General features: G+C 40.4%; 1 pseudogene; it reads right to left on the bottom strand.

The window, feature by feature from the left end:
• Positions 1-2,867: 2,867 nt before the first annotated feature.
• LOC142970052 (calretinin-like) lies at positions 2,868-14,781 on the bottom strand (annotated as a pseudogene).
• Positions 14,782-19,450: the final 4,669 nt, after the last annotated feature.

Below are 19,450 nucleotides of genomic sequence, written 5' to 3'. Positions count from 1 at the left end.
GGGAATGTCCTCATGAATCACATTTCTTATTTACATTGAGAGAGTACCGTCATAGTGAGCATGAACGTCACTCAGGCTAAAACCAGCTGTAGGCTACTTGACAGTGATCTGAAGATGAATACAATAAGTGCAACAAACTAGTATGAATACAATAAGTGCTAAGTGGAAGGCTCAGGGTAGTACAGAAGAGGTGAGTTTTCAGCCTGCGCTGAAAGATGGGCAGCGACTCACTCTGCTGTCCTGACGCCAGTGGGGAGTTCATTCCACCACTGTGGGGCCAGGACAGTAAACAGCCGTGACCGGGTCGATCGGCCACAGGGACCTCTGAGCGACGGGGCAACCAATCGCCCCGAGGCAGCAGTTCAGTTTGTGTGAAGCATATATTCTCTGCAAAAACTTTGACTTGTTATTAGACCTCCAAACCATCCTTCGGGAAAGAGCTCTGATCATTCAGCTGAATTATTCTAATTGTCTGTTCAGTATACATATACTTAAAGGCATTTGAGTTTTCTCATCATGTTTATTTCTCACAGGGAAATCACAAGTATTATTATTATTATAAATTCCCACCACACCATGACCCTGAAACTGAAGCAGCCAAATTGAATTGAGCCATCAGTCATTTCATTATTTCCAATTGTGGTTTTACTACTGTGAGTCGTCAACATGTCTTCAGTGAAAAAGGTTAATTGACATTTCCTTCTTTTATATTTGTTCCTCATAAGCAGGACATATTACACTTTTATCAGTCTAATTATCACAAAAGCAGATGTAATTCCCAGCATTCCCTCAGTCAGCTATAAGTAAAAACACCTGCGATGTTGTTTCAGGGCCTTTAATAATACTGTTTGAGTTTTATGCAACTCTGCTTCTATGTTATCATGGGTTTGATTATACAACTCAGGGCCACCATGAAAATGAATCATCATAACAAATGTTTTGCACAGGGGTTTACAAATAATGCATTATCATTATAAATTGTACTGTAATAATGTCGTGACCCCATGTGTCTACATGGTGCTGAGTACCAAACAATAAATCCCAAATAAAAATTGGATATGTGTCTTATTTGAGTGTTTAAATTGGATGTTGCAAAATAAATGCTTATTCCCTCTGAATGGTTTCACTGCTGACTGAGCTACTGATGAACATCCTTATAGTTAACATGCTGCATAAAAGAAACAAGCAAATTATCTGTTTTGAGCTTCATAACAATCATATCAAGAAGTGATTAAACTGTGTATGTGTGTGTGTGTGTGTGTGTGTGTGTGTGTGTGCGTGTGCAGCTGTACAGAGGGTCTCACATCTGTTTGTCTCCCTTGCTTGTCTCATTGCGCTCACTGAGTAGGACTGATGTGTGTGAAGGAATCAGAGCGGATATAACTCTTTTTCCTTGTTGTCAGCAGTTAACAGTGTTTCACTGTGTGCCATTGTGTATTTCTGTGTATGGGTGTATTTGTATGCCCTCCTGTCTAACATTGAACATTCGCTGAAGGAGGTGAAGACAGTGTTATTTGTGTGTGTGTGTGTGTGTGTGTGTGTGTGGCTGCAGCGATGGTGGTGTGTGAAAGAGTTGTGCTTTAAAGATAGTGAGTTTAATTAAAGATGAAAGAGCTTATCATTAATTGATGGAAGGTAGACTATTCCATGATGTCGAAGTATGGGGGTGTGTTCACTCTCTTTCCTAAAGAAAGAAATAGAAAATGTCCCTTTTTTGAGTAAACTAGTTGAGCATGTTTAAAAAAACAAGTTATTTTTGTAATTTCAGTCATTTGTAAATGTATAATCTAAAGGTGTCATTAAGATATGATAAAGACAAACATAATCAGTACTATAGTGGAGAATATGTTTAATCTGGGGAGGTGAGGAGGCTCACATACACACATTTAGATGAGAAAGAGGCATATTTAAATTAAGTGTAAATCTTTGTTGTGTTTTCTAATGGCAGATTTGTGTAGAAAGAGTGAGACAATCATGCTGCTATATCTTTGTTGTCCCGAATCCCTCAGCTTGTCCTACTCTGCTCAATTCAACTCAAAGTGGCAGAGAAGCTTCGGAGACTCTCCTCTATGAAAAATGGAGCAGCAAAAGCTTTTTCTAGAACACACTTTCTGTTACCAGGAGATTAGAAAGTGAAGGTGGAGCACTCTGGAGAAAACACTTGCTCTGGGCATCTGTACTGGAGCTGTAATCTTCACCAGAACCACATAACTCTCCAAGTGGGGGAAAAGTATTGTCTTTTACACGTCACCGTGGGAAAAGACTGAACAAACTCAGTCGAGGCCGCGGCACAGTTGAAGTGATCCTCCTGACAGCTGAGGTGTAACTGCACATTGTTTAGATGAAGATATGGTTATTTAATGCAAGAGAATCACTGGGACAAGAGTTGTTATCTTATATTTATTCATTCTCTCAATATGATTTTTGATAGAACAGTACAAGCCTCATCAAATAAGATTATATTATATAAACAGAAATAAATAAATAAATAAACAAACAGACGCTATAGGACAAATGTATTAATTTTCAATTCATTGGGAGAGAACCATATAGATATGAGATGAACATAAAAAAATGCATAATAAAAATGGGAAGTAAAATAAATAAAGACACAGTATATTCCTGTAGTCATTGCTATGGCTATGTCACTGTGGAACTGCATTTTAAGATCCAAAAATAGAAATACAACTCAGAGGGGTACAAAGCTAAAATAGCAGGGCCAGCAGTACACCGTGTGCTCTCAGGAGCATTTTTGTTTTCACTCTAAGTGGTGAAGCGAGGTTAAGGGTCACACATGCACCAGGTTACATCAAGAGGTAGGAAGGAGGAGGCAGTGGGGGAGGACGGCAGGGTCCCAGGCAAGGAGCTCACAGCGTAGAGTCCCGGCAGAGGACGATCTCCAGCTCAGTGCGGTAGAGTTTCCCTCCATCAGACAGGGCCATGATGCTCTTCTTGTACCCCAGCAGTCCTTTTGTGTCCTCGGGGGCCACATCCTGCCACAAAGGACAAGGGCACAGAAAATCAGCAGGCATAAAGTCGTCTATGGACGGTGCGAACATGCAGTACAGTGCACGGGCATCTCAGGCAGCTGTTCCATCTCTGCTCTATATTTGGAGAGTAGAAAAGAAACCTGAACTGATCAATCAATGGGCTAACTATTCATTACCATTTTATTCTTGTCGCAGAGGTCCTTCAGCAAAGCATCCAGCTCCTGCTCATCAATATACCCATTACCATCCTGGTGACAGAAACAAAACAAGGTCTGAATTATACAGAAGAAATAACAGTACTTTTAAAAAGAAGACTCAGAGTCTAAAGACGTACTAGCAGCTCTTTGAGTCTGTACTGAGGCACAGTGGCACTTTGAGCTAAATGCTATAATGCTTATCATTTACCATCGTAGTTTAGCATGTTAGCATGTTAATATTTGCTGATTAGCACAAAATGAATGACATTCATTTTGTTGGATAAAGTACTGGATATATTACAATTTTGACCTGATGATGCTAGATAAAAAGTAAGGGGATCACCCAAGTTATTGCAATTAATCCTGTGGGTGACATGAGTTTGTGCACCAAATGTCATGGCAATCAATCCATTAGTTGGTGCGAAATTAAGAAAAAAACGTCATTAGGATTCATCCATTGGGCACCATGAATGTCTGGAGAAAACGTCAACCAAATAGTTGTTGTACTAAAGTAGCTATCAAGGCTGATAACTGAACATTTTTCAAGCACTTGTTATGAGAAGTGGTATGACGTGGAAATATAACTCAAAGTGCATAAATAAGAGGCAATGTGTCATCACTCAAATACAGCTTCATCGACAATATGGAAATGTTACTTTGTTTAACATTGGACCGTCCAGCAACAAACACACACATAATTCATAAAAAAACAGATATAGTATATAAGACAACAAACACACTGACAAACATGCTCTAGTCACCTTATCATAGAGGGTGAAGAGGGAGTCAAATTCTTTAACTGTGAGATTGATCCCCTTTGTAAAAGAAAGAGAGAGGAAGCTGTGAAAATTGTTAGAAACTGCAGGGTATTTCTACAGACCAGATCCAGAACTGATAATAATCCATGCAGATTATGATAACTGGGACTGGAGTTGAGTTAATCCTGATAAACCTAATCCGCTGTCAGAGAGGAATTGTTGATCTGCTCTAGGGAGCTAGCATGTGCCTTTTGCAACATACATGATACATATAAAATACATATTCAAGATGTTCATGTATGTAGATTAGTATCTTTTTTGTGCTACAAATGTTGATCTATGAATAGTTTGCACATGTATTCCCTCAAATATCTCTTCCAACTAAGAATACACATGAAACAGATTAAACAGATTATGTTGAAGATAAACGATGTTCCCATAAGAGGAGCGTATCATGTTTTAAAAGATATGTTATGCTGTAATATCTCATTCCTGAAGGATTTAACGTAAGTAAATACGCATTTGTGTCAATACCCCATATGTCCATCGAGTATTTGATGACAAATAATCCTCTAGTGGTGAATCCAATAATGTTGTTTTGTTCTGAATCTCCAGTGTTGTCTAACTTTTCGACATCAAGAGGGACAGCTGCTGAGTAGTTGTGACTAAATGCCTAAAATCAATTTCAGAGTAATGTTACCTCGAACTTCAGCAGGAAATTTTCCTGGACTGGCAAGAGCCTGCAGTTGAACAAGAAGGAAGGTTTCATCTTGATGGCATCCTTTAAAAACAACGTACACACAGAACAAATAAAAGTGGAGACGCACTCACCTCGCCATCTCAGAGAGGCCCAGTTTACCATCGCCATTCAGATCGAACATCCTCAGCTGCACAGAGAGAAGAGGACGTATTAGAGAGAGTAAATAGGAGGTCTTAAGACATGAGCAGTCGTACATGTTTAAATGGCAAAAAGGGAAAGTGTAAAGTGATGTATCAGCTCTTCAGGTGAGCTTGAGGATGAACCCAGACATTCATGTTATTCAGTATATTAAAATGAAAGCCTTTGGGGTTGTTGTTTCAGTTACATTATGTAGAAATGTAGCAGCCAGGTGCTATATTTTAAACATATGGGCGTAGATGTAATGTACTCCTGTATATATATGAAGCAGAAATTGAAAGAATGTTCTGTTTCATGATCATTCTTTGAGTCACTGACAACGTTGAAGTATCATTTAATAAATAAGGCATAGTTTAAATGTATATAGTCAATTTAAAAAAATGACATTGAGTTAAAAAAATATGTGGTTCCACTATAATGTTCATATAAATATGGATAAGTAGAATAAAATGTTTATGTAGTGAACAGTTTGATGAAACTCTTTAAAGACTCGAGTCTTGCAGTTATAATGTTGAGTTTGCAGAAGTACATATTCGGTACCTAATAATACTCACAATTGTCTGTGTGTACTCATAGAGCTTCTTGTCATCGTAGTTTCTTTTAGCCTTCTTCAGCAGGTCTGACAGGAAACCCTGAAGAGAGAAAAAAAACATAGCCGTCAGTGATCAGATGATGTGATGCATTTATGATTGGCAGTTAGCAGTTATGGTGACTATGAATGGTGTTGATATCTACAGACCTCCGAATGTGAAAGCAAGCAAAGTGTTTGTTTTTAAATGTTCTAGGTGGTTTTGTTTTTCACAGAACAGTGAGAACTTTCAATGGAGAGTATAGCACACATGTGCAGGTTCAAAGTAGCTCCATCAGCAGAGACATTAGCACCAATTACAGCACTGGCATGACACGGAAGCTAATCATCATCTAAAATAATGTCTGGTGTGTTTACAGTAATTACAAAAGAGAAATGTGCACATACACAACAATTTATTTGCTGCTCTCTCTTTTGTTTTGATATTCTAAACCCACAACTCTCAAACTCAGTGAGCGCTGTCAGACCAGCTGTGCAGCTTAGTTAGCGTGCGCTTAAAATGATTCTACATTAATGCTCTTTCTTGCAGAGTTTGGCATATTGTGTTTTACCTTCAGCTCATTCGACTCAATGTATCCACTTCGGTCAGTGTCGTACCTCCGCCAGGCCTGCAGCAGAAGAGTGATGTTGTTACAGTAGCTGTCAGAAAGCATGCATGCTACTTCAACCACAATGACCAGTAAGAAAAACACACACACACACTTTCTCTATGCGTTACCTGATTTACAGAAAGAAAGACAGTAAAGAGAAATGACAGAGTTACGAGGGTGTCGTCTGACATTGTGTAAATATAGAATTTGTCAAAGCCCTTATTAAAGATAGATACCTAAACCCCTCCAGCACTCACTGCCTTTCCCCTGCAGAAAGCTGTGCTCTATTCATAATGTATTGCTGCCTGAGAATAGCTTTAACACACAGAGCAGCCTGAACATCACACCACTGAAAACCCCCCTCAGCCCAACCCAAGAGTACACCAAGCGTGCGTGTGTGTGTGTGTGTGTGTGTGTGTGGTTATTTTCAATCGCAGTGGACCAGATGTTCGATGCCTGACCATTTCTTTTTAATTGTTTCAACATATGCAACCGAAGAAGAAGTGCGAGTCAAATATACAACTGTTTACTCGCTGGCAAGGTGTTAAATTCCGTCTGTTTAAAGGTCCTACTATCTTTGATTTAGAGTGAACAGAGAACTAGTTAAGACTAGAGTTCATGTTTGGTTTGTCTGTTACACTTGTTCACAAGAAACAGGCGTCCTAACGTGGCAGGGAAACAAAAGGAATGGCAGGGCAGCTGAACATGTCTCCCACAGGATGAGCTGAGACGGCGCTGCTGACTTGAGGCATTCGTGGGGAAATCAAATCTTTTTTTTAAATTACCATCATTAAATTGAATCAGTTGTGATGGGTGTGAGAGCTTGACAGAGCAGATCTAATATATAGAGTTATAAATAAAAAGGTAAAAATAGACCATTACGAATGTATACAAACTTACAGCCATAAACTCAGCGCTGGATCCCACAAACTCTCTGAAACAGAGCAGGAAGTTTTCCTCTGTGGGCAGAATTTGAGCCAACTACAAAGAGACAGAATGGTTATTATTCCAGAGACTTGGTCGAAGATTGGCAGTGAAGACACAGAAAAAACATATATGGACAGAGAAATGGTTATTACATGCAATAAAAGCTAGAGCAAAACCAGGGATGTTGTGGATATACTTTCAGTGTCTCAACCACTAAAGGACGTTTTCAGCTAGTTCTCACCTCTGACATCTCAATTCTCCCATCAGCATTCTTGTCAAAGTTGGCCATGAACTCCTTCATCTTTTCTTTGAACGTAGCATGTGTAGGATCCTGCAACCACATCAAATCACAGATGACACTTATGACATGTATGATAGTGCTGCCTTTAATTTAAACACATACTTAAGAGAAAACCTTTCAAAACATGTCTGTAGTGACTTTAACAAATATCCATTATATATCTAAAGCCACTGGGGGGCGAACGGGAGAACTTGTTTGGACGCGTGTTGCACAAACATTTCACTGTCCAGTGCGCTGTCTTTCTTTCGATCCGTTGATCCATTTATTCCGTTTGCACACCATAACAGAACACCACAGGATACTTGACAGGACAATAAAACACCTTGAAACTCCACGCTGACACACTGGCTGACACGCCACATTGACACTGTCAAAAACTGTTGGTTTCCCGTCCACACACCTGATTCTCATTACCAGGCACTTACCTATTATGCACTTTTAGGTCAATGTGCCACCCACTGTTCAATGTCAGAACTGCATGTGTAAACCCACCCCGTGTTTCTCTCAAAAACAAAAGAAAACTACAAAACTACATTATGGCTCCAACAATGTCCAAGCCCACCCTGTCCCCAAGACATTATGTTTATATTACGACTCAATTTTGCAACAGCAACTCGTATGAAATGAAATTCCATCCATTTTCCTATCAAGATAGTGAGGAAACGTTTAATTATGACGGATATATCCATATTTTATTTTGTCAAATGATGGATTGATCGCTTTGGGTCAATTTACCTCAGTACGTATTCATTAACGTGCACACACTCACCGCGCCTGCTCCTCGTCTTGCAGCCTCCAGCTCTTTGAAGAAGTTCTCCAGCTCCTTCCCTTCGATGTAACCATTTCCTGCGGGGCACCAGAGGAACTAAATTAGTTTGGCACAAATGATGTTATGAAGCTTTTAAGTGGCCTGGAGCTTTGATGACTGTTCAAAAGTTTGATTGAAGACTGTGGATGTGGACTAAAGATTAAAGGTCAATAGGGGTCTTTACATTTTGGAACAGTTGCCAAATCTTGAGTGCTGGTCTGAAGTCAACTCAAAGTGTGATTGGATCCAAGTAAGCGGTTTAAACAAAACGTGCATGCTCACAGCTGTACACAGTGTGAATATTTGGTTGCACCTCATAAGCATGTCTTGAGATCTACAACACAGGGAAATACGATTCACACGTGTCGTCTCTGCACAACTAAAAACTTTTAATTGAAAACTCACTTTGATGAAAACAAGCTCATGTCTATAGGATATTGACTTTCATGTATCTCGTGCCAAATTGGCATTTCTGCATTGTGGAGATTCCGTGATGTACTGCAGCAGGGCAAAAAAAGAGTCCATTGTAGCTAGAGTGTTTGCAGTATAATGAGTTTTCTTGCCTAAGAGGGTGAAAGTGTGCAGTCAGATAGATGCTTATTGGGGCGTTCTGTCCCCAATGCTTTGTACGTCTTAAGACAGTCACATGACTGAGGATGATTTTAATACAATAATTTACTCCACTGGTTTCCGTGCAAGTCAGAGGGTAACATGTAGGACATTCAGAGCTCTCTTTTTTTAATCATAAGAATGAGTCCCATCTGTCCAGTCCCAGCAGGACTGGGAGGGGGGGGTCGGGCCTTTTATCATACAAAAAACGTTAATAGAATTGTTACTTCAATTCTGGATAAAACCCAGATGTATAAAATGAAATGCATAAAGAATTACCCTGCCCCCCTCTTCATCTCTAATCTCTTATCCTTTCATCTACTCTCCTTTCTGATCGTTTTCTCCCTCACCTCCCCCCGTCCTCTGGTCTCCCTGCCGTGCGTTTCATTCGCACACAGTATTTGATAGGTGCTCCATGTCACCATCTGTGCTGTGGCTGAGCTGCTGTTTTAGATATAAACAAATCACTGCAGGGACACAAAGCTTTGGGGGTGAAAACAAAGCAGGCCGACGCAACAGCGTGACATTCACCTTCAGTTCAGTTTCACTTTTTTGTCATTATTCAAACTTAAACTGATTATCTTTTCTTGACATGAATTGGCATTCAGGTGGAGTTATGGCTGGATTACCTTTTGTTAGTCAAATAATGAAATTCTGTCCACCAATGAAATGATCATATCTCCATCAGCGATATCAAATGACTTTGAGCGTTAGGGTGTTGCTTAAAAAGACATTTTGCTGGCTTGAATCCACCAGTTCAACAGTGAGCACGGTACTCCTTCACTTTATCACTTTCTATAACACAAACACACAATCTTAGATCAGTTCAGGTTTTACAGAGAGAAAAGTAATAAATATAAACTTTCCGTTTAAGAAATGAAAAATGTAATCTTGATCATTATGCTAACAAAGTGATGTTAAGCAGGTTTATCATGGTTACCATCTTAGTTCAGCATGTTAGTATGCTAACATTAGCTAATTATCACTTAAAGCTAAGTCTGATGGGAATGTCATTGGTTTTGCAGATATTTGGGCATACATTATAATTTTGACCTGAAGGTGGCGCTACATAAAAAAGCAGAGGATCACCAAAATGATTACAATTCAACTTGAGGAGGAGATGAATGTCTGTAAAATAAATGTCCTGGCAATCCATGCGTAGTCGTCAAGATATTTCAGTCAAAACCACGAATGTCAACCTCACGGTGGCGCTTGGAGGAAACGTCAGGGGATCACCACAGTCAGTAGGGTTCATCATCTGGGGATCATGAACAGTTGTTGAGATGTTTCAGTCTGGACCAAAATGGCGGAATGACCACTTGACATTCCCATCCAGAGAGCCACTCTGCTCAATAGTTATCTACTATTTATACACTAACTATTAATAAATACAATATCACATTACTTCAAAACTGTTTTGATAAATTTGCGCACAAAAGTTTTTTCACCTTGTGACTAGTGACTCAGCAGCACTCAGTGTCACCTAAAGCAATAATTATTCACTGAGCGCTTCATCCGTCCTGTTTGACTGGCAGAGCGGGGTTTAGGCAGATCAAGTGAGACAAAATGCATTCAAGGTGGGGAGTATACACAACCTATTGTGTGTGGCAGTGTAATGGGTAGCACTATAGGCCTACCCCTGTTAATATGTGCATATATGTGTCTCTGGATGTGTTGTTGTTGTCCTCCAAGGATGTGGAAACAACAAGAAATCTTGCTCTGATTGACCCAAAGTATACTTGGATCTCGTTAACCACCTTGTACTGTTAGATCATGATCTTCTAATCTGAATACATTTCACACGACTAGTTTTTGAATACAGTACAGAGCATCTTTGATGAAGTACGAGAGTGGTCAAATCCTGTTACTTGTAATCAACCTTCATCAGTAACGGTGTCAGTTCATTGGGGCTTACTGCCAGAGGTTAGTTGCAATACAAAACTCAGCTGCCACATGGAGCGCACCGCTGCACACTGCATTCTGGGCAGATGCAGCCCTCTACCTCCCAAACATTTTGAAACACAGCTCAACTGCTGATTGCTCAATGGCACCTCGGAAACAATCCAGCTGCCTAACTTGTACTGACTGAGAACGACAAAAAGGATCATGCAGAAAATACTCGCTGAATGAAAAGAAAAGCCCATGAGTTTGAAATGAATCAGTGTGCACGTTCTTCAACTGGCTGAGGTCCTCAGTTGTTTGTTTGTTTGTTCTCCTTTTCCCTGCAGCCAATAGGAGCTACGGTCCAGTCGGTCACTGCTGTGCTGCAGCTGTGGTCAAGAAAACAGCCTGTTGCTGCCATGATGCTATCATAGCCAACAGCAAGCCATCACCAACACGTCCCCAGAAATAGACGGTCTTTCAGAGAGTGGACAGAAGTTGTGAGTTTACTTTGAGAGAGACTATTCCTGTGATGAGGTAAAAGCCTCTATTGCCCTGGATCAACCACTTTCCATATGACTGGTTTATTTTACCAGAAGAAGGCAATGCTTTTAAACATTTTGTCAAACTTAAAAGTTTTAGTTTTTCTTTATAGTTGCGGGCCCAAAAAAAGCAAACAATATCTGTCACTTATGCAATTCACTTAAGGAATCTACCTATCAGGGTGGGGACATAATGAGCTATGTTTTCTTCACCTGCATTACAAGGAGTGTGATACCCTTTAGCAGACGACTTAACTTCTCCAGTTGGGCTTCTAGTAGACAATTACTTAACAAAAGTCACAATGGTTGCCCCGGTCAGAGAAATTCTGGATCGATTAACCATTGATCACTGGCCCTGTTACAAGATCAATGGCCCCTAACTGGTATTTGAATAGTCAATATTTCTCTAAATCAAACAACAAAATAGGTCATTTCTGATCGTCTCCCAAAATTGAGAGTATATTCTGAACTGGCGCCCCTATCGGCCGGACGACATTGTTTATTCCCCAGTTTCTTCCCGTCGGCAGTCGGGCTCATTAACAGAGCCCGGGTCCCCCACTGACTGACTCTGTCATCCCCATGGCAATTTCCTACCCTCCCTACTACTCCCCTGCACATCCCTTCATATTTTAATACACTTGTCACTTTTACATCACACTTACATTACACTTGTTTACAGTCCTGTTATCTGTTTGTTGTGCACTTTATTTTATATTCTTTGAAATTCTATTGTAAATTTTTATATGTTTCTATTTCTTGCACTGTTGATTAATGCTATTGTTTAATGTTATTGTCGAATGTTATGCACCACCCGCCATGACAAATTCCTTGTATATCATTGGCAATAAACGGTTCTGATTCTGATTCTGATTCTGATTTATATGCACCTTTCAAAACCTTTACATCTGTCACAAAAAGATCTTCTGGTCTATCACCACTATGATCACAGTTCAAAGTTGGATGCTTTGGCTCAAAGCATGATTATGGTGAAAACAAACCAACAGTGACTGTTTTTGTGCGACTTCTGTGGGATACTTCTGTGCTGTCAGGCTAAACCGTTTGATGGAAATAAATTTGTCGGACGAGGTTTAGAAACAGTAGAGGTCAGAGCTCTTTCTGAATGGCTTCAGAAAATAATCCTTCAATTTGCAACATGAATGTCAATAAAGCTGGAGTGGCTCGTAGTGAGACAGAGACGCTTTGGCTACTTGGACATTTTGGACATTTTCCAACCAATAACATGGCTGGCTTCAGACTTCAGACCTGCTGCTATTGTTGTATTGGATCTTATCAAATGTACGTTATGTATGTTAAAAATTGAACTTAAGTACAATTTTGAAATAGTTTTTCTTTACTTGAGGATTTCCATTTTTTGTTATTTCAGAATTATACTTCACAAGATACAATTCATTTTCTTTTTAATCCACTACAATAATTTGGCTTCTAAAGTAAAAAAAAAATAACCTTTCAGCCTAATTCATGTGGTCTGAAAGATAAATAAACGTCAGCACCTAGAAAATGGATGAGGGTAATATTGATTAATAGCAGGTAATCAAAGCACAGAGGCTCAAGTTTGTTGCAGTTCATTACAAATCCAGTGGTCTGAAATATTGTATTAATTAAGGGCGTGTGACCATATAGCGGTTTTCTCTGGCAGGGGAAACACGTTACTGATAAAAGTAATATATTACTGTGTTACTCCCAGCGCTGGAAATGAATGACTATAGGCCTACTCGTGGTCTCTTGCAGGTTACTGTATGAAGCGCGAGCTTGTTTGGTGGGAGGGGCTTAGTGCAGAGAGAGCCAACACCTTTTCATTCCAACTCCTCACCGTTGATGCTTGATGTACCTTTCTAACGCATTGGTGGGCCAGCGTATGGTCTCAGTAAAGAAATGGTCAGGGTTGTGAATTCAACCAACAATACTTGCTTAGGTTTAGGCAACAAACCCACTTATTTAGGTTTAGGAGAACAACATGGTTGGGCTTAAAATAAGTACAAAAAATAAATTAAACATAAACATAAGTACGGTGAACACTTTGGCTCTTGAGCATCAATCTCCTGGTTGAAAGTTGGAGCATTTTCTCTGAGCATCGAATAATGACGCAGATGGGTTTACATGAAGCTCGGTGCATCTCATACAGAGCCTAAAGGATGCCTTGTGCATCGGTATCAGTCGCAGAGGGTGTGACGAAGCATATTTGATGCGTTGGGAATGAGGACGGACTGGAGAGCTGCTGGTCGAGGGCTGTATTTTCAAATTCTTACAATATGTTGGAGGTTATTAGAATGTCTGCCCAATAATGCCAAAAATAACTAAACATTACTCAAACAATTAATCAATTACAAAATAGTTGGTCAACAACTGATTAATAAACTAATTGTTTCGGCACTAACTGTTATAGATTTGATGACAGCATGAACAATAGTTATATTCAGCTCCATCTGTATATCTAGCCATGTATATAAGCTATAGTATGTTTATAATGCGGTATCGCTGGCACACACACGCACACACACACACACACACACACACACACACTGTTTCCATCCCACCAGTTCATTAGTAAGCGCTCAGATTCAGAGGCTTCATCTTCTCCTCTCTCACATGTTCATCCCCCCCCCCCCCACACACACACACTCTCTCTCTCTCTTGTCCTCCCTCATTTGCATCCTTTTATCCCTCCCATCTCTCCTTCACTCTATCATTCTTCCTCTTGTTCAGCTCCCTCCCCCATATCCCCCTCTTCTTCATCCTCCTCTCTATAACTTAACTCTGACCGAGTCTTATTTAACTTCTCTCATCAGATTCTAAACAAACCACCGTCAATGACACATTTAGATCACAGAAAATACATTACACTCACAACATAAACGACATTACAGGATGTGATACGTCGTACAGAAGAGCATTGAACACACATTGCTGAGCAGTTTACTGCAGCACACCAAATATATATATTTTTTAAATCAAGTAAATTTGAAAATTGAACACTGAAATAAAAAATATTATATTCATTTTCCATGTGTTGTCTTACTCTATAGTAGTAATATGCTGTAATATTTTTCATGCTGCATGATTTTTAAATGAGCTTTTCACTGGACAGGCTATTTATTATAAGAATAATTAAACTCTCACTGGAAAAAAATATTTAAAACACAATAAACAAAAAATATGAAATTCTACACACACTTCGCAATCATATATTTAGCTTCTAAAATATACTAATTGATCACTCAATTGATGCCACAGTCGTCAGACTGTTGGACATCTGGGCGCACTCACCGTCTTCGTCAAAATGTTTCCAGATGTCGATGAACTGCGCCGCGGTGATCTCAGCCAGGTGCAGGTGGGGCGACTGCTGTGCTTGAGTTGCCATCTTTGCTGTTTCTCCCACCTTGTAGTCGAGTGTAACAGTTCGAGGTAAACTTTTCCCGACGTGCAGTTCCTCGGTAATGTGGGCAGCTCCTCCTCAGCTGGGGCTTTTAAACTCCCCGCGGCGTCCGAACTTCTCCTGCCCGCCACAGGGGGGCGCGTTCATCCTCAACAGATCCTGCAGGCAGGAGACCAATTACAGGACGTGGAGGAGGAGGAGGAGGAGGAGGAGGAAGGCTCTCCTGGGCTTTGCATATGAGTTACCATTAACTGCTGTCCAGGCTGCTGGTTTGATAGCAGGACCATTATACATCATCCAATCCTGCTGCTCCCATGAGGAGAGAATTACATCAAACAATTTATCCTATAGTGAGGCGTCCAGCTGGCTCCAGTGGATCTTGAAGGATGTCATCCCTGTCTCTTCCAATACTATACCTCCCTGCACTGTCATTCATCAAATAAAGCCTGAATAGATTAAATATCAATAACACCTGCGGAGAACTAACATAAAAATGTGATGTGAATCTCATGCTCTAGTGAGGGCCACATTTTCTTCTTCCTACACTGCCTGCTGAGTTTTGATTTTACCTATTCAATGTCACAAATGAGACTATGCCCTCCCTCCATTCTCAGCTTTTACTCTCACCTCCTCCCTCCCTCAACCTTTCACACCCTCCATCATTCTTCCCGGCCTGTGGAGGTCGGAGGGGCACTCAGTCTCTGTGGCCAATCGAACCCATTTTTGGCGTAAATCCAAGCAGCAGTAGCGGCGGCTGTTACTAAATCACCAACACGCCTTGCCTTCATATCTTTTTCTCATCTTTTCCTCCTGCTGTGTGGTGCATCTCCCTTCTCCAGTTTGGTCCCCTTGGCCGGTGTGAAGGATGGGAGCTGTGGTGGGGGGAGGGTGTTCAGATTTAGAGGATGCAGAAGAAGAAGACAACTCTTTATCTCCTCCCTGCAGAGCTGTATGCTGCTGATCAGAAAGAAATGGGAGAAAACAAACAGAGAGAGAGTTGGAGAGAGCAGATAATAAGTGTGTGTGTGTAGGATAAGTGCATATGTACAACTGCTGTATGTGTATGTGGAAAAAACACAGAGAGGGGGGGAAGATATTTATAGAAAATGTCATAAAGCCTAAACAGCATGAATAATAATTAGATACATGCATGTGGTTTGCAGAGCTCTGAAAGCTCTCTGTTGAAAGTATTGGAGGTAAAGTGATGGGATGAATAATGAAGAGGTGTGAGCGACAATGATGGATGAGGGACAAACACGTTAATGTACCTCTGATCACCTTTCAAATGGAAAAGGGTCATGTGGATATGAGCATGCACGCTCATGTACTTACATATGACACACGTGCTGCACACATTATGTTTACATACAGACGCACAATTTGAATCATAAACAGACAGCCGATGTCGAGGTGTTGTCTTTGCATGCCAGTTATTATACATTTCGTGGATTGCAGATTAAGGATAATTATGCAGTCCTCTTAATGCTGTATTAAATGTATCATGTGAAATTTAGATTAGTTAAAACTGGCTTAGTGTTGATGGTTAACACTGGAAGAAAAAGCAGGACGAGGAAATGTTGCAGGCATGCAGGTGTTTACTGTAAGAGGCTTTTCAGTTCACTTTAATTTAATTTTCTGAAACGCAACAACAATGTTGCGTCTTTGGTGTTATGCAGAATTATGCAGGATCAAGTGCACAAATCCTGTTTGCGTTTATGCATAAACTGAAGTGATTATTTTAAATAAAAATACAAGCCATATTCAGAGGGCAGACTTAGTAGTACTTGTTCTTGTGGCAAATCAAACTGAATGAGCACAATATGTTCTTAAATAAAGTTAGTTACTGCAGGTTTGAACTGTGGGTCAATGGTTTCTGTTATGGATGATTATTACCTCCAGCGTCTGCTGTTTCACCACATCTGTCCTGCTTCAATCAATGAAAGCCATTTCTTCAACACTCTCTCTACGCCTTCCATTAAGTAACCTAAAGTACAATCAGAGCTTTAATATAAATTGTTTTGGAAAAGGAGGTTGTGCCTCAACAATGGGATTCACAGAGGCATTCAATTACAAAGAAAAACTTGTGAAAAGATAAAGTCAAGGAAGATAAAAATACATTTCACTTGTTTATTTGTCCCTTACACAATAGAAATATGCTTCAGCATTTTGGCATGGAACCTTAATCAGAGTGTTGTGAATATAAATTGTTTTTGTATTCACAGGGAACTGTGTGAATATTAAAGTTATAGTTGTATATTCTGACTTGATTTTGTAATGACTGTACAAAGCTTTGTCTATAAAAATGAAAGCTGTTGTGTCATGAAGCCTCCAAGGATGCGCTTCCTATTCCCCTTCTTACAGACACTGACATTCATCTTAAAGAAGAGCTTTTTTCTAAAGAACTCAACACCAATTTTAACCTTTTTGAGAAGAAAGAGTAGGGCAAAACATTGCCAAAGGTCTGGTTTTATTTTGTTCGTTTGTTTGTGAGGTTCATGTGATGAGACTTTCGAAAAATGTCGAGGCCAAAACACATCATCAAACATTAGCCTCTTCTAAATAATACAAATGCAGCCGTACAACTGCCTTCCCTGCATGAATGTAACTTCGTGCTCACTTCTGCTTATCCACAGTGAGAGAAAGTCAATCGCTGAGCACAGCAGGAGACACTGATGATGCAAAGTCCAGTGTACTGATGCATTTCACAAAGTGATTATGGAGCATACGTGTGTGTGCGTGTGTGTGGCAGCAGCTGCCCGGTGAGGCCTTCACTGATGTTTGCATGCAGCCATGGTCACGATCAACCTAAAGCACGCAAGCCAAAGAGATGACCCACCTGGTGAATTAATTACACCTGATATGATAAGAGAGCAGATGTTCAATCACAAAATAAAAACCTTGTAGAGAAGAGAGGAAAACATGCTGCCTTGTATTATCATTTATTTATTCAAAAATATTGAATCTTTGAGCTTTGGTGATTCAGTTATGATGAGACAAATGACACCTTCATGATTCCGATAACTTCAATGAGTCTGGTCATCACATCCATGGGGCAGGGACAGGGACGACCAGGAAGACTTAGAGTGATCGGGGTGATGCAGGGCAGCTGGAGCTGAAGTGGCGAAGAGGAAGATCAGCCATGACCATGATGTTGTTTTCCTTCGAACATATTGTTGTGTCAGTTCATTCCACTACGAATAATACTGACGCAGACCCAATGAGGGAGAAGCAAACTGAACTTCATGAGGAGGGAGCCATCCATGTTGGATTAGTCCTGCACCGTTTGTTGTCACGTTTGGTTCAGACTGCAACGAAAATCATCGGTTAAAATGGTGATCATGTCTCTCTTTGACCAGTGTGTACTTAAACAGGTAAAGAGAATCCTCTGTGATCCATCCCATATTCTGTCCTCTCAGTGTGAGTTGCTACCGTCAGGTAGACAGCAGGGCTCAGAGGTGTAAATTGAATTGGTTTAAGGACTCCTTTGCGTCTGTATCAGCTGTAAACAGTTGCCTAAAGTAAGTGGATATACTGGGGTACGAAAACTAGACACTGACTGATGCCTCAGGGTGTGTATGTTTATATTTGTTATATCTGTACTGAATCTTTCTGTACTCTTAATGTTTTTTGTTTGCTCGTGTGAACCTATATGTGTTGACGGGTCTTGCATTGCAGAGTCAAATCTCCCCATGGGTTGAATAAAGTATAGATCGATTTATCTGCCTCCACAGATAACTGTAGGAATCCAGCATGCAAGGGAACTGCATGCTAATGATTGCATTTAAAATATGAGCCCCCAAATTGTATTCACTACATACATCACCATGACATAACATCGTACAGAATTCAGCAGACCATCATTCTTCTGAATGGCCAGGAGGCTGTCCTATCAGGGCTCAGTGAGCAAGTTATCCATGTGGCCGTTTGTCTCCCATCTGTCATCATCATTAGCTCAACAAACACTCAGGACAAGCATGTTAATGTGCTCTCTGATGATCCGCAAACCTGAACCTTCACTTCCTCACTATCAAACCTCCAACAAGCCAAACCCTCAGGTATCAGTTGAAATGATGAATTACGCCAAAGTCCTCCTCACTGAAGGGATGCTACTGAGATAACAAACGTCTAAAACTGCATAATTACAAGCTGAGAGGAACAATAAACACCAAATGTGCATATTGTTGGTAGGAATGAATATCACAGTGTGGGATTATTTGTGTGGAAGTGTGCATGTAGATTAGATTAGTCTTTCTTGGTTTGATTGCCAGAGATATTTGCTCCCACGTTAATACGGTTGAGCAGAAGTCAGAGTGGGAGTGCACGATTTGTGTAAATTAGAGTGACAGGGTGCCTCATCGCAGTAATCAACCATTTTTATCAGCTGCACAATGTGGACTGAGTAGCTCGTGATAATCAGAGATAGAAACTGTTAGTTATCAAAGGCTGGAAACAGATAAAGCAGAGTCCAATTTTCTGTCTATTTGGCAGATTGTGTTGTGATTATTTCCCTGCCGAACACGGGAACAGATAAAGACCTTACAATGAGAAAAACTGCATCATCATTTACTACATGCCATTCACACAGGCAACAAATATATAGAAAATCACATGTAGTGATAGCAGCAAACACCACCATGACTGGGGTCTCCTGCTGTGTTCGGAGCTGAACTCACAATGTGACAAAAGCATCTCCATGGAGCATTTTACAGATGAGGCGGGCATTAAGCTCGGCAGATAGTTTCACATGATAAAATTGTATTTCTGAGGAGAATGGTATCTCTCAGTGTGCAGGTGTCCTGCCTGCACACTGAGAGATGTGTTCTCCTTCCGCTCCATGGGGAACAATTAAGAGACTGGACCTCCCAAGAGCACATTTCTCCACTGCAAAAACAACCCCACCACTGACAATAATGTCACCTGAGAAAAGGGGTGATTATTTGTTCTCATGATGCAACAGTGAGCGCTG

The sequence above is a fragment of the Anarhichas minor genome, unplaced genomic scaffold (genome assembly GCF_050575085.1).
Source record: "Anarhichas minor isolate MPS153535 unplaced genomic scaffold, ASM5057508v1 ptg000042l, whole genome shotgun sequence".
Taxonomy (NCBI): Eukaryota; Metazoa; Chordata; class Actinopteri; order Perciformes; family Anarhichadidae; genus Anarhichas; species Anarhichas minor.
The sequence above is the reverse complement of the archived record's forward strand: the minus strand, read 5'-3'. Positions and strand labels throughout refer to the sequence as shown.